Consider the following 16,311-nt stretch of genomic DNA (forward strand, 5'->3'; position numbering starts at 1 on the left):
GCATTCTGTAGTTGAAGGAAAGAGTTAAAATAATTTAAAATGACATATAATTGGGAAATGCACCTCTCACAAAGCAAGACTCCTTTAGTAAATTATAGCAAGCACCCTAACAGTATATTAGGCAACTATTTAAAAGGACGTTTAGCAAAAAGGTGTGGCATAACCCTCTCCACCTTCCCGTGCCTGGTTGTCTAGCATTCAGGGATGGGCAAGTCAGGCTGTGACTTGGTATTCATTCATGAGCTTTGGGCCACACGGCAGTCTGATATCAGCTCCCCAGAGACCCGGGCCTGAGCCTCCCTGCAGAAGAACTTCAAGTGATATGGCTAGAGGAAAGCCAGGGAGCAGCCACTACAAGAGGGCACATTGGCCATTTTAAATAGCCACTGAGTGTTTATCAGTTATCTTTTCTTCCCATGGGAGATGACTGAGGAAAATTCTCTCTCTTTTTGCATAAGCTAAGACATCCTTTCTGAAAAATCACCACTTGGTTCCAGGAATATACACTGAGTGGCCAGATTATTATGACCACCCCATCAGTACTTCATTGGGCCACCTTTTGCATTCAATACTGTGGCGATTCTTCTTGGCATTGACTCCACAAGATGTTGAAAGGTGATGTGAGGAATCTGACGCCATGCCTGATGAATGGCACTGTCCAGTTCTGTGAGATTTGATGGTTGTGGAACCAGCTGCCTGATGGCTCTTTTAACTTCGTCCCACAAATGCTCAGTTGGATTGAGATCTGGTGATTGTGGGGGCCACCTAAGCAAGGTAAAGTCTCCTTCATGTTCTTGAAACCACTTCTGCACAATATGAGCACCGTGGCATGGCGCATTGTCTTGTTGGAAGAAGCCATCTCCATTGTGATACGCCATCAACAGGATAGGATGAACTTGATCAGCAACGATACTTAGGTATGTTGTGCTATTCAGATGTTGTTCCACACAAATTAAAGGGCCCAAATCATGCCAGGAAAACATGCCCCAAACCATAACACTGCCCCCACCAGCTTGAAGGGTTGTACTCATGCATGTGGGGTGCATGCTTTCATGCTGTCTCTGCCAAATTCTCACTCTGACATCTGCATGATGCAATTGGAAATGTGATTCATCGGACCACATGACTTTTTTCCAATGCTCGACTGTTCAATCCTTGTGTTCCTGTGTGAATTGAAAACGTTTTATCTTGGTAACTGCAGACAGCAAAGGTGTTCCAACAGGCCTTCGGCTTCCATATCCCACATGATGCAGTGTACGGCTAATTTTCCTACAAATGTCAGGTGGTCATAATAATCTTGCCAGTCAGTGTATATTAAATTCATCACTGTATTCATTAGAGGAGCTCTGCAGTCCAGGCAGAGGGCAGGATAGCTGGGACCCAGCTGATGATAATATAGATGTTAAGATGTAGTCCAATTGCAAGTATGTTTCTTTCTTTAAAAATAGATTTTTATTGATTTCAGAGAGGAAGGGAGAGGGAGAGAGAGGTAGAAACATCAATGATGAGAGAGAATCACCAGCCGGCTGCTTCCTGCACGCCCCCTACTGGGGATGGGAGCCTGCAACTGGGGTATGTGCCCTTGACCAGAATAGAACCCAGGACCATTCAGTCTGCAGGCCCATGTTCTATCCACTAAGCCAAACCAACTAGGGGAAGTATGTTTTTTTTGAAAACCCTATGTTACTTTATGTCTCCAAGGAAGGTGACTCTCTCAGGATCCAGAGCCAGATCAATTTCATACTGGAATCATCTTTTTCTTTTTATATTTTTACTAGAGGCCTGGTGCACCCTCGGGGGATGACCACCTGCTGGCTTAGGCCTGCTCCCCGGGGGATTGGGCCTAAGCTGGCAATCAGACATCCCTCTGGCAGCCCAGCAGCCCTTGGGGGATGTCCACTTGCCAGTGGGGAGCAGACCTAAGCTGCAGTCAGACATCCTTAGCGCTGCTGAGGAGGCAGGAGAGGCTCCCACGACCACCGCTGTACTGGCAGCCATGAACCTAGCTTGTGGCTGAGCAGAGCTCCCCAATGTGGGAACACACTGACCACCAGAGGGAAGCTCCTGCATTGAGCATCTGCCCCCTGGTGGTCAGTGTGTGTCATAGTGACCAGTCATTCCCAGCCTTTCTGCTGTTAGGGTCAGTTTGCATATTACCCTTTTATTATATAGGATAGAGGCCTGGTGCATGGGTGGGAGCAGGCTGGTTTGCCCTGAAGGGTGTCCTGGATCAGGGTGGGGGCCCTGCTTGGGTGCCTGGCCAGCCTGGGTGAGGGGCTGAGGGCCATTTTCAGGCTGGCCAAGCGCCCTGGTGATGGAAGCTCCCAGCCTCTCTTTTTTTCTTTTTCTTTTTATTCTGGGATTTATTTACCTTCTATAATTGAAACTTTGTTGCCGTCACTGGAGCTGAGAACCGGGCTCCTGCTCACTCCAGATCTGAGGCCACGGCCTGCTGAAAGCAGGTATCTGGGATTTGTTTAGCTTCTATAATTGAAACTTTGTTGCTTTCAGAGCTATGAGCTGGGCCACGGCAGGCAGGGAACCTTGGCTTCCTCCATCACTGGAGCAAGCAAGCCTCCTGCTTGCTTCAGCTGCGTGGTTTCTGGCTGCCATCTTGGTTGGGTTAATTTGCATATTGTGTTGATTAGCCAATGGGAGGTGTAGCGAAGGTACGGTCAATTACCATGTTTGTCTATTATTAGATAGGATTGATTTCAGGAAGGAAAGGAGAGGGAGAGAGATCTAGAACATCAATGATGAGAGAGAATCATTGATCGGCTACCTCCTGCATGCCCCACACTGGGATTGCCATACATTGGGAATCCAGCCCACAACCCAAGTGTATGTCCTGACCAGGAATCGAACCATGACCTCCTGGTTCATAGGTCAAAGCTTAACCACTCAGCAACTCTGGCCAGGCCGAAATCATCGTTTTCACCACTTCCAAACTGGATGATCACAACTAAGATAAATGGAATGGGGTACTTCTTACTTGGTAAAAATACAAGGGTACCTATCTTATACCCAGAGCCTACAATCACAATAATGAACATATCAATAAAATTTCACCCAATAAAAGGACATTGAAAATGCTATGTAGAAATAATAAAAATGTTCATAATTGTGGGGCTCGGTTACGGTGTTTTGGCCAGGCTCAAGACTTGAACTAGTGAAAGGACAGGGTCCTGTCATTGCCACGTGCAAGTCCCAGCTGGAGGGCAGGGCCCTCCCAGCACAATCATAGCCAACGGCTGTGGTTGTAAGCTTGAACCTATGGTCCGAACACGTGGCCCCACATGCCTTGTGATAGAGTTCGGGTGCATGTAGTTAAGTGAGGTTGAAACTCATGAGAATGCTGTAAACAACATGATCATGCCCCTACTTTGCCTCGTGGCATCTGCTATAAAATAAAGACACGACTTGTGGGCGCTGGCGCTGTCTCCTCATCAGGGAGGCAGCATCCCACGGAGACCCAGCTATTATTCTCTTGTCTGTCTTTCCTTAATCCTTTCACCCCCCTACTCAGGATCACCCTTGGTCGTGCTGGTGTGGCACACATAATATAATTTTATGTATAAAAAACCTGAATTAGAACATATGTGTCAAAAATATAAATGACTAAAATGTCTTAGAAAGCAATATGAAAAGATAAAATGTTATGATTGAGTAGTAGGATTAGAGTTAACTATTTTAATATCTTTTTCAAAGTTGGTAATAATGACTTCAATTAAAAAGAATAAAATTAATGTCTTCCTACTTAGCTGTAACTGTTTCCATTATTAACAGATATTCACAGATGTACTTTCAATTGAATTGTGGAAGGTCATACTATCAATGGTCTTTTGTTTCTTAAACACCTAAGTGTGGAACATAAATGCCCCTGTTAAAGCATCTTGCGTTTAAAATTCTCATCTGATTTCTTTATTTTTTTTAGTCAGTGAGTGCTCTCAGCTAATGGGTTTGATTCACTTTCCTTCAGTTAAGAGAAAATATTTTCGTTATTCAAATTATATCCTGAACATTATGCTACTAATTATATACAAAGCATGATTCCCTCTCAATCCTTCATGACATTATCAGTAGGAAGTAAGCATATGCACATCTTCAGCAAGAATTTTAAGTTTATGCAGCTTAAAAATGTCAGTCTAACTAGAAATATGTGTATGTTGACATTACTTTGATTTTGTAACTACAAAGGAAAGTAAAAGGACAACTGGAGAATGTTAATAATGCATTTACATAGAATGCATAATTGGCTATCAGACTTATGAAACATTCTAAATGTACTAGTATATTTTTATACATTCATATAAATGTATATATATGAATATTCACCTAGAACTTGGTTACACTCAGTAGAAAAAAGAATTTCCTGCAATCATTAAAGAGAATTTCTGATATCTGCCATAGGTTAACACTCGAAGGCAGCTACAGGGATGCAGCCCCTTATGTCAGGGAACCTCACGACCCTCTCACCAGGTAACTCCCAAAGGTCATTATTACGGTCTCAGGAAAATTACCTAGAGATCCTTCTCTTCCTTCTGCTGTTACCCACATTACCATTACCACAGCCTACTTTTCTCTCCTTTACTAAGCTACTGCCAGAAACCTAATATTGAAGGCTACCTTGTCTCACCTTGAGTTCTTAATATTGAACGTCACAATGCAGAAATGGGTGAGTGTGATTTTTTTCACTAGCTTAGTCCCACAATGGAACTTCTGCATACGGGAAATTAAAATTAAACAACTTTTAAAGCCCACAATACTACATTCTCCTCCCACCATACTACCTAAATTTCTGATACCTCTCAAAATGGCAAAAAAAACTCTGTCCATAATACACAGAGCCATCACTTTGTTCTTGCTACCATCTCTTTTGAGAGAGAACCCTGTATTCTTTGATATTTTGTCTTAGTCTCACTCATCTTTCTGTACAAATTCTCACTACCGTCAATATGTAACTATTTATTTATTTATTTATTTATTTATTTATTTATTTATTTATTTATTTATTTATTTATTTATTACAAAGGCGTTTAGTTTATTCTTATCAGTGTTCCTGATGTTCTCATGTTCACATTTCCCAGTGCGCTCCTCTCCTTACAGTAGTTAATGTGCAATCTCACTTACAGGCTGGGGTGGGGGTGGGGGGCTCAGCCCAGAGAAGAGCAGGTGTTGGCACTCCACGTGGACACAGCAGCTGGCCTGTCCTACGGGAACAGGGGTGGCCAGAGGCCTCCAGTCTTTTTGCGTTGGTGATTCTCCATTCATGCTCCTTCCTGGCTGTCCAGGTGGGGGTGGGAACCATGCAGCTCAGAGCAGGGCTGGGGGGGGGGGCGGTCAGGAGGGGAGGAAAAGCAGCAGGCCACCTGAAAGGGCAGGGTGGATGGGCACAGGGGTGGCTCCTGGGGTAAGGCACAACCCTGTCTTTGGCTCTCCTGGTGAGGAATTCCACCCCCTGCCCCTCAATATGTAACTATTTATACCTCACTTTGATCATCAGTATTCTAGACAACTTTTGTCTCAGTGCCGCATCAGAAGTAGCACTAGAAATTTAATTTTAGAACCTGTCCTAAGTAAAAAGAGATAAATGGATTTAGTTTGCTATGTCAGTATAGGAGTCATGATTTCTTGAGCACTTGGAGGCCAGGCATTATGCAAAGCAAATTTAATATTACGTAATCCACAGGAAAGCCTATTTAACAGATAAAAATATTGAGGAATATTCAAATTCAGGTCTCAGGAACACTGTACTCCAATATATTTAATTCCTGCACTGACCAAATCTATACTTAAACCCAGTCCCCACTCCTAAACTTCCCTGTCCATCATTTCCATGCCCAGGTCATAGGTCCTGCACCCATATTTATTAGAGATCTTCAAACAAACCCTAATATTGGCTGTAAAATGGGACAGTCTTTTCATATTTTCCAATGCTGCACAACAAATTACTCTAAAATTTAGCAGATTAAAACAAGAATCATTTATTATCTCACAGTTTGTGTAGGTCATGAATCTGGGCATGGCTTACTTGGGTGCCTCTGATTGAATATCTCTCATGAGATTGTAGTCAAGCGGTTGGCCAGGGCTACCGTTTTATGTGGAAACGTCACCAGGTGTTGAGGAAGCTGGAGGCTCTGCTTCCTAGCTCACTCTGGTAGTTGCTGACAGGCCTTGGTCCCCTACCACCAAGACCTCCCCTACAAGACCTTCTAAGGACATGGCAGCTTGATTCCTCCAGAAGAAGGATCTGAGAGAGCACCCACAACAGAAGCCACAGACGTTTATAACTTGACCTTAGAAGTGATATCCCATCATTTTTCATGTATTCTCTTCACTAGAAGTAACTCACAAATCCAGTGGATGGGGTTTTATATGGATATAAATGCCAGGGAGCAAGATCACTGAGGGCCATCCTACAGACTTCTCTCTGCACATGCCCCTCCCCAGCACTCTCCCTACCACCTGTTCCTCAGATTCCCATGTCTCTTTATCTTCAAGTCATAACTGCGCTTTTCTATCACAGGACTAAAGAAACATGTTATTGTTTTGTTAGCCAATATTCCTGGGCCCCAGTGTCTGGCCCCCTTCTGAAATGGTAACTGAAATATCTATCCTGTAACTCTGGAAGTCTTCTTTATGTTTCTTATTGTCAGTTTAACCTGCTCAGACTATTGCTGAAGCTAGATTTGAATTGGAGGAAATCTTGCTCCAATTTATCTTCTGGCTGCCCCAGAGGATAGTCCCCAGGTTTTGTTGCCCTTTGATAATTTCTATTTCCTACCTAATACATAGAAATTTATCTGAATATATTAATATGAGCTTCAGATAAATTTTTACTAGCTTTTAATGCCCACCTACAACCTATCCCCCACCATGTCCTAGTCCCTCAATCTTACTTTTCCCAGGATAGAGCTTTCCAACTCCGGTCTCCAGAGGTTTTCCCCTGGTATCGGACCTTCCTGCATTGATATGTAGTCATCTCTTTCCCCATCGCTCCTATGAATTTCCTTAATTTGGGATCCTGGCTGCCTCAAAACTCTTACCAAGTTGTGAAGGCTGTTTCTGCTCTGGTGACAGTTCTTCCTAAGTTCCAACCTAATTTTAGTTCTTGACATCTCCATAGCGATATTCTTAAAATTTCTTTATTTTGTTTTATCACAAGCACATGACATACTTTCTCTGTCACTTCCCCACTTTCAATAGAAGAAAAACACAGTGAAATATCAACAAAGCATAAGGAGATTTGTGAGGATTTATATTCACCACCTGCTTTAGTAAGAGGAATATAAGGAATTCATGTTTGAATCATCACCTATACATGTTTAAAGTCAGATATTGAGAGATCATAGCCTTAAAATATGCTTCACTATTCACTAGATGGCTAACCAAATTTTGTAATCTATGATTACAAAATGCATTGGTAATCACAAGAAAACCAACAGTAGTTTATTGTTAGAAAGAAGAGGAACAATAAAAAATTGCAACCAAATATTATTATTTTAATAATATGGTAACATTAGTTTAAATATCATCAGGTAACCCTTTATAATTAATTTACCTTACTGGTTAACAAAGCTTACCTATACTGTATAAGTATGTGGATTTGTATATTATCCATCTTTAAGAAACTGTTTGAATTTTCAACTAAATTACAGCACAGCAGGATAAAATTTTGACTGATTATTGCAGGTTCACATCTTTGGTTTGATACCCATAGGGCTAGGTATATTTCAGAAATTCTCAGATTTAAGAAAGAATTCAGTGCATACACTATATACAGTGGTGGGGAAAAGTAGGTTTACAGTTGTTTGTATGGAAAATACAATCCTATATAATAAAAGGCTAATATGCAAATTGTCTCCTCAACCAGGAGTTCCACTGGGAGTTTGACCAGGGGGTGGGGCCATCCGGCCAACTGCCCTCGGCTCCTCCCCACATCTGGCCTGGCCCAATGGGCCCTGATCCAGGCAGGCTGGCCAGACCCCACCCATGCACAAATTCATGCACTGGGCCTCTAGCAGTTAATAAATAATAATACAAGAATAAACTTTGTGTTTTGTGTACTCACAATTATAAACTTACTTTTGCCCACCCCTGTATTATATACCACCAGTGCTTAGGACAGTACTCTGTAACCATACATTAATATGTCTGCTATAAAATATAGATCAAGTTGAATAAGACTATAAATAGCTTCAAATCATTTCAGGTCAGGATTTTCTGACAAGTGAGTTTACAACCAAACTTAACAAAAACCTTTTGGGTCTATTTATTTGGGGATCGTATAATTTGTGGCTAAGAGATTGTGGATTTATACAGTGTTCCAGGTTGCATTTCAGGGCTGAAGGGTTTAATTACCAGGGCCCACCTTCATGAGTTTTCTTTTAAAACTCACTTAAGTTCCTCCAGTCCCTTATTTTTCCATTTCCATTCAAGAGGTGATCTATTAAGGAATTGTGTGTATCCTTTTTATTCCCTTATCAACTTTATTAAAAATTATTTTTAATAAATAATTTACATACGAGAAACTAAATCTAATTAAAGCACACAATTCTATAGGGGTTTTTTGTTGTTGTTATTTTTATTCTTTTTGTTTCGTTTTGATAGTTCTATATACCTATGAAACCAAAACCACAACCAAGACACAAAATATTTCCAACAACTCCAAAATATTCTTCATGCTCCCTTGTAACCCATCTCTCTCTCTCTCTCTACCCTTCCCTTGATGCAGTCACTGAACTGCTTTTTTTTCACTTAGGTGAATTTGCATTTTACATTAATTAATCATATTCTATGCATCTTTGTGTCTGTCTTCTTTCACTTGACATAATGTTTCTGAAATCCATCTGCTGCATACATTCGTAGTCTCTTCTTTGTATTTCTGAGTAGTATTCTAATGTACAAACACACTACATTTTGTTTACCATTTATCTTTTGATAGATATTTTGGTTGTTTCCAGTTTGGTCCTATTGTTAGTCATGCAGCTGCCTTTGAGTGGGCATGCCTTTTCATTTCTCCTGATACAAGCACCTAAGATCAGAATGGTTGGGTTAAATAGAATATGTGTTCCTTAACTTTTTGAGAAACCTATAGTTTTTATAAAATGATTTGCAATTTTACATTTCCATTAACAGGATATGAGAGATATGCAAATTGTCAATTTGTGTAACCAATTTTGTGAAGTCACTATTCAAGTAGTTTATCAAATTTTCTATTGACTGTTTTTCTTCTTGCAATTGAGTTGTAATTGTTTTTTCTGAATATAAATCCTCTGTCAAATATCCACATTGTTATATTTCCTCTCATTCTATGTCTTACCTTTTTATGTTTTTAAAAGATATATTTCAAAGAGCAAACATTTTGAACTTTCATAAAGTCCAATTTATCACTTTTAAAAAATGTTCATGATGATTTCCCCTCACTTTTTAAAGAGTTTTATAGTACTAGACTTATATTTAGACCTATGACTCCTTTAGAGTTAATTATTGTATATTGTGTGAAGGGCTAATGCTCCTTTTAAAAACGTTTTGGTAAATGAACCCTAGTAAGTGAGAATAAGTCTTGTGAAGTGCAGAGGGATTTCGAGGCAGTGTATGCCCCAGGAAGGGCACCTGCACTGTGTAAAGAACAGCAGAGAAAGTGAACTCTGAGGTGACTAAGCCGCTCGCTGCCCCTTCCCAAGCCTCCCACTGCCCAGATTGGCTGAAACGTAGACAGCCTTTCTCCCTCTCTAGAGTCAGCATGTGTTCTAGCTGGGCGTATAATTTTCTTTTCGGCTCCCCTATAATTTGGCCTCTGTTTACATGTAACAAATTAAACATGTTTCTCTAGGCTGGTAGTTAAACCAGAATTTGAGCCATAGCATTTTGCACAAGAACAATGCAAATAGGGATACAGCTACTTGTACCAGCTTCAAGTACCACCACCATCATTCTCAGCAATCATCTTAAAATGAAAATGCAACTGTTTGATATTAAAATGATCACTTAGACCTGATTCTTCTTTCATCATCCTAAGCCTCTATGTGGAGGAAGACATGAGTCCTCTACATAACTTTCTCTCAACTCCTCATTGTTTGAAAAGAGAGAACACAAAACAGAACAGAAAGCTCGAGTGATTTGCAATCCATCCAAGTACCAATCATGTTGAATTGTATGATTTCTCGAGTGCCTAGAAATTTTTTAGCACAGTGCAGTTTATAAAAATAATTTTTGTTAAAGTAACAGTTTGAAAAGTTTACTTAGCAACTCAAAGGTGCTATTTCTAGCCATAAATTACCTAGATCCTTGGTATTCTTAATTTAAGGTAGTAATTCTATAATATTTGTAGAATTCTCAAGCTACATAAATAATTCATAACATCTATTCTACCTAGTCTTTCCTTTTCATTTCCTCTCTCGGCATCTTATTCCATTCTTTCTCTTTTTTGTTCAGGGATGCTTACCTACTTTGCTTTTTTTCTTAAGTCCCTCAGCCCATTTCAACCTACACTGCCAATTACTCTTCCAAAAATATTTCTTGCATCAGTTACTATCTTGCTTAAATTACCTTAGAAAATCAAATTATCTACTCTATATGTTCCAAATTCTTTAGCCTCACATTCAAGAGTTCCATGACCTAACTCCCTCATTTAACGACAATAGCCCCCCCCCACACACACACACATGCACCGGTTCCAGCCATTTCAGCAGGACACGTTTATTCGCTCATGTATCCTCCTCTTGTCTCTGACCTCAATGCACCCATATGGGAAGCAGAATTACTGTGCCCTCTTCGCCACCCACCCAAACACGACAGTTCTCCATGGCCCACATCCTGCCTCAGGCTCAGAATTCCTTGACATAAGATTTGTACCTCTTGCCGAGTTTTCCTTTTCACTGTTTAAATTGTATTCAGTGACCTCAAAGGAAAGTTGCTCTCCTTAGTGTATTTCCAACCTTCTTTAAAGATGATTGGGTATCATGGGTCACATACCCCACCCGCTCTTCCTCACCTCCCATCAACAAAGTTATGAGCTACAGAGGACCAGGTCTGGCTCCAAGCAAGGCCTAATAATTTCTCTGAGCTGTAGTTTCCTCATATGTGAAATGGAGATAATGCCTATCTCATATAATTATATGCTAATAATAGCACCCAAGTCATATCATTATTGTAGAATCACATGAGAAATATACAAAAGATATTTAAAGTATCTGTTGCTTCATAATAAAACTCAATAATAGCTAATATTATTTTTCATATTTTATTATTAATGCTCCTTTTTTAATTCAATGCAACTTTATTTATTTATTTTAATTTACCTTTATTGTTGAAAGTGTTACAGATGTCCCCCCCTTTGTTTTTTGTATTTTTTCCTGTTGACCCCCTCAACCCCACACCCAGCCATCCTAAGTATTCTATGCACCTTTAAAGGCCTGGAGACAGTTTTCAAGAAGATATGAAGGTGGCCAGAGCATGCTTGGCTGTGGAAAATGGCCTAACTCACTTCCCCCTGCTCTACACATTTTTCTTTCCATGTCTTTGAGCCCTAAGAAGTGAGGTCATTCATCCCTTGGTAGTGAAAAGAGATGAACTCAGAGTTGGACAGTTGTCATTAATAGGAAAAGCAGGCCTCTATCCTGCTTTAATCGGAGGCTGTAGACCCAATTAAGTATTGCCACAGAAGATACTGAATGGGGTGCTTGCAATAATTAGGTCTAGTAGTTCATGCTTAGTGAATACTGTTAGGATCTTATTAACTAAGATATCAGCATGCCAAAAGCTACCTGCAGATAAGGTCAAAGGAACTAAGAGTAAGTTGTGCAGTCACTGAGGTTGCAGCTTTGCTACCTGCCTGAAAAGATCAGAGAGTAACCTTCCATTTTATACATGGCACTAAAAGCCAAGTCACTGCTATAGGAAATTATCTGCTAAGTCATTTCTATTGCGTTGAAATTTGTCAGTTTTAGCCTGATCTAACTTCAGAAAAAAAATCATTCTTTCACATAAACTCTCTATGGACATATTTTGCTTTTATTTTTCTTTGCTTGTTGTCTGGATTTATGGCTTAGTAAGAGTCAATGTCTTCCTTATTTCCTCCACTACACTTTCTTGCCTAATAACATATGGCTATCAACATCTCTTGGGTATTTTGTGCACAGTTCAGAATTGTTTACCAAGAGAAACCCTCCTACCAATTTTTTGAATGTGGGTAGGACACACTGTGTCCTGAAGATTTTCCAAGGTTCTTTAGGTTCCAGAACATGGCCAACTTCCCTGACTTGTATTCTTTCAGCATAGCTTTTGAGTCTATCTCCCAGGAACTTCCTATGGAATTACCCCCTGTTTCAGCCTAATTCATTCATTAATCCAAGACATAGTTATTGAACTGCTACTTTGAACCAGGCCCTGTACTAGGTACTGAGGGTTCAGTGATGACCACAACACAGTGCCTGAGTCAGTGGGACTTAGAATCTAACAAGAGAGACAAATATTAAGAAAAAAAAACATTTACTAAAAATTTTAAGTACATTAATGGTGACACAATGCAAGTATATAATATGCAATGACAGTGCATAACAACGGTGCACATTAACAAGTCTCTGGACCTTAGACCTTTTGAAAATTATGTATAACCTGGATGGTAAGATTCAGTAGCCATTATTAGTCAGGTGAAAGTAGAATGAGCAAAAGGAATGTTCCGAGCTGAGGCAATGTCATGTCCAAAGGCCCTGAGGTAGGAAGGTGCTTGGTGTAGTAGAGCAGAGGGTCAGAAGTTAAATCTAAAGGATGACTCAAGGGCCAAATTATGCAATACTTGTGAAATATTTTAAGGACTTGATAATTTTTCTTTTATTTCATGAGATTTCCTGTTTTGGGCTTTGCACATTCCCTTCTCTTCTCCTCCTCCTCCTCCTCCTCCTCCTCCTCCTCCTCCTCCTCCTCCTCCTCCTCCTTCTTCTTCTTCTTCTTCTTCTTCTTCTTCTTCTTCTTCTTCTTTCTCTCTCTCTCTCTCTCTCTCTCTCTCTCTCTCTCTCTCTCTCTCTCTCTCTCTCTCCATGTGCTGTGCCCTCTATCCAGGTGTCCCTGTTCCTTGAAGCTGGACACACCAAGAAAGGAAGTGACTTCTCTGGTCCTCAATCCCCAGTGGCTTTTATTTAAATACCTTGACCACATGTTTCCTGTGCCTCTGAAATCCAGAAACCCATAACCCAGCCACCCTATGCATACCATGCAGACATTTCCTTTAAGTTTTATCACTATCACTAGAGGCTCAGTGCACGAATTTGTGCACAGGTGGGGTCCAGCCAGCCCTCCCTGATCAGGGTGGGGGTGGGGCAATTGGGGGCGGGGCTGGCCAGGGGGAGGAGCCGCCGGCCATTGAACTCCCACTCGAGGGACAATTTGCATATTAGCCTTTTATTATATAGGATTAGGGTCCTACACCAAATGTTTGGAGGTTCCTTATCTCTGAACCTTCTTTCCCCCAAAATTTATTTTGGTCTTAATTAAATCACTCCCTCTCTGTTTGCATTATCCTCTAAGGTCCCTGGTATGACCTTAAATCCAAGCTTTAAGAAAGCAAAGCTGGAATGACATTTTTCATAATTATCTTTTATTTTTGGCCCCCTAACTTAGACATTGAAAAATCTAAGGAATAAGAGAAACATAAATTATCCTGTTGTATTTTTCACTTACCAATTGGATGGGAACTCTGTTTATGTTGTGAGTAGGATTTTTTTGTACTTCCAACACATAGAATAATGATGGCTGTGTGGATTATATTTTCCCCAATGTTTCCAGGGGACTAGTTGATTCGTCTGTGAAATGGGAAATTTTCTGGTCCCTCCTTGGAGCATCTTTTGCTTTTCCAACACTGGCCACAGAATAGTCCTCAGGTCTGGATAAAACTCAATGAGACTTACCTACTACATTACCATGGGATTAGCCAAAGCAACTTCATAAAGATTCAGTTGAGGCAAAACATGAGAGCTGCCCTTCTACTGAGACTCCACCCACAATTTTAACTTTTCTGGTTTATCACATGGTAGGATGCCCATATTAATTTATCATTCAAACTCAGACACTTTAGAGAGTAAAAGTTAGGGCTATAAGTAATTCTTCTGGGAAACAGGCATAAACTGAGTTGCTCCTGAGTAAACAAGAACTTAGGTCACCATATCAGTCATTCCCCAGGTTGTAGGCCCCAGATTTCAGGCAGCTACACTAGAGGACAGGTTGGGAGAGTACCTGCTATATAAACATTCAGGCCTTCCCCTAGGTGGGGACCCATGTGCAGCCTGATGAGTATTTCATCTCCCTCCCTCCCCCTTCTTCACTCATCTAGTTCTTATTTCATTTCAGTCTTGGTCCTTCTCTGGTCTCCCAAGACCCCAAACATCCTTAACTCCTATGTTGCTAGGTTCTTAGACATGATCTACCATGAAGTAACCATCTTCCATACAGGTAAAACATGTGCTTTTTCACTTTCTTAACCTCTTAGAGGCCATATTGGAAATATTCATCATTCAAAAATTAAGGATCTATCTTTTATGTTTCCTCCTGGGGTAGTATCTCCAATTCCATTATTTCAGACTTGAGACACGATACTTGTAGCTGATTAGAAGACATATAATTTGATGATGTGCCCTGGTCCTTTCCCCTGGCCAACTGACTCTCTGAAGACTATGACTAGGATTCTGCCCTGATTTCCCAAAATCACTATAATGGAGCTGTTCAAACGTTTAGCATCTCAGTAAGTTTTTCTCAGTTTTGACTGGCAGGAGGTGGGTAAGGCCTTTTGGAATCAACCCATCAAGATGAGCTAATACCTCCAGGCTCTCCTTTAGCAGCTTTTATAGAAGAAATTCAGAGAGAAGTTAATATCCAATAATGTTCCACTTGGAGTAAAATATGCTCTTTTTTTTTTTTTTTTTTTTACCTGACCAGTCCCACTTTAAACAGACTAGATATGAAGATGTTGGAACTAGAACTCTAACCATGTCTTTAATCTTTTTTTTATACCAAAGTATTAACTTTACTAAATGTATAAGTCAAGATCCAATCAGGAGACAGGAAACACACAGGGAAATTTTAATATAAGAAATTATTTAACAGTGAAAGGTGGTTAACTACTAAGTGGGGTAAAAATAGACAATTAAAAGAACAATATGGGGGGAAGATACTATATCTGGGGCTAACCAAGAGTAACCAAGGAAGGAACACACTTATAAGAGGGACCCCCCAAACAAAAACTGACATTCAGACCTGAGAGAGGGAATGGCTATGGACTCCACAGACTTTGCTTGGATGCCGCGTCTCTAATCTTAACCTGAGGGGTATTTAGAACGTTTACCTGGCACATTCTCAAACAAGCTTAAAGCTTGTTTCCAAGTACATAAGTATTTATACACAATCCCCAAAGTGTTATTGCACTTGAAGATATGGCGGTTTCTGTATCTGAGTCATGGACTCATATAGCTGGACCTTAGTACACCTGCTATTGTTGCCATATCTCTAAGGCATGTTCCAGGATCCAAATGTTTCTTCTTCTAAGTTACATCTTCTTATATAGAAATTCTGACTACCTCTTAAAAGTCATAATTGTCTCCTTCAGTAAAATATCCTTCCCCAACATCTGTCCCATGCTTTAGTCTGTTTCAGGTGGTATGTGTAGGTATGGTGCTATACAAGTGTTCTTCTAGCAGGGGTAGTGTAGCTGCCAGGTACCCTTCTCCTTCTTAACCAATCAAAATCCATCTTTAATAACCTTTACTTTTAAATTATTATTTTGTGAATAAAAGAAATACAAATTCTATCAGGAAGGTATTAGAGGTATATTTGCCCTCTTTTCTTTCATCTTGCCAAGAGCTTATAAATGTCCAAAGACATTTAAAGTAATTTTCATCACTATAAATACACTGGTTTATCCCAAATCAGTGACTCCTGAGAGCCACATTGTTATCTGAATAACAATAAATTGTTCAACAATTGTCCAAAATATGTTGGCTCCCATTTCAAGGAACTACAACTTGTCCATGGAAAAGATCTGGTCTGTGCAGGCATTGATAGTAAAGCTGAGTAAATCACTATGTAGCAGATACAAAAATTAGTTCACGTGACCAAAAAATAACACCATTTCATTTCTTTTAAGTAAACTCAAATCAGTTCCTGAGCCCCCAGCCTCCTCAAAATTACTGGCGATCCCCTTGTTTCAAGGATATGGGGCCAGCGAGACCCCCTATTTATGTCATTGGTTCACACTGGCTTGCACTGAGATACCCATTGCCCACACCATATAGTTCCCTTGGATCAGATGGTTCTGCTTCA

Source organism: Myotis daubentonii, chromosome 1, assembly GCF_963259705.1.
Source record: "Myotis daubentonii chromosome 1, mMyoDau2.1, whole genome shotgun sequence".
In the NCBI taxonomy this organism is placed as follows: domain Eukaryota; kingdom Metazoa; phylum Chordata; class Mammalia; order Chiroptera; family Vespertilionidae; genus Myotis; species Myotis daubentonii.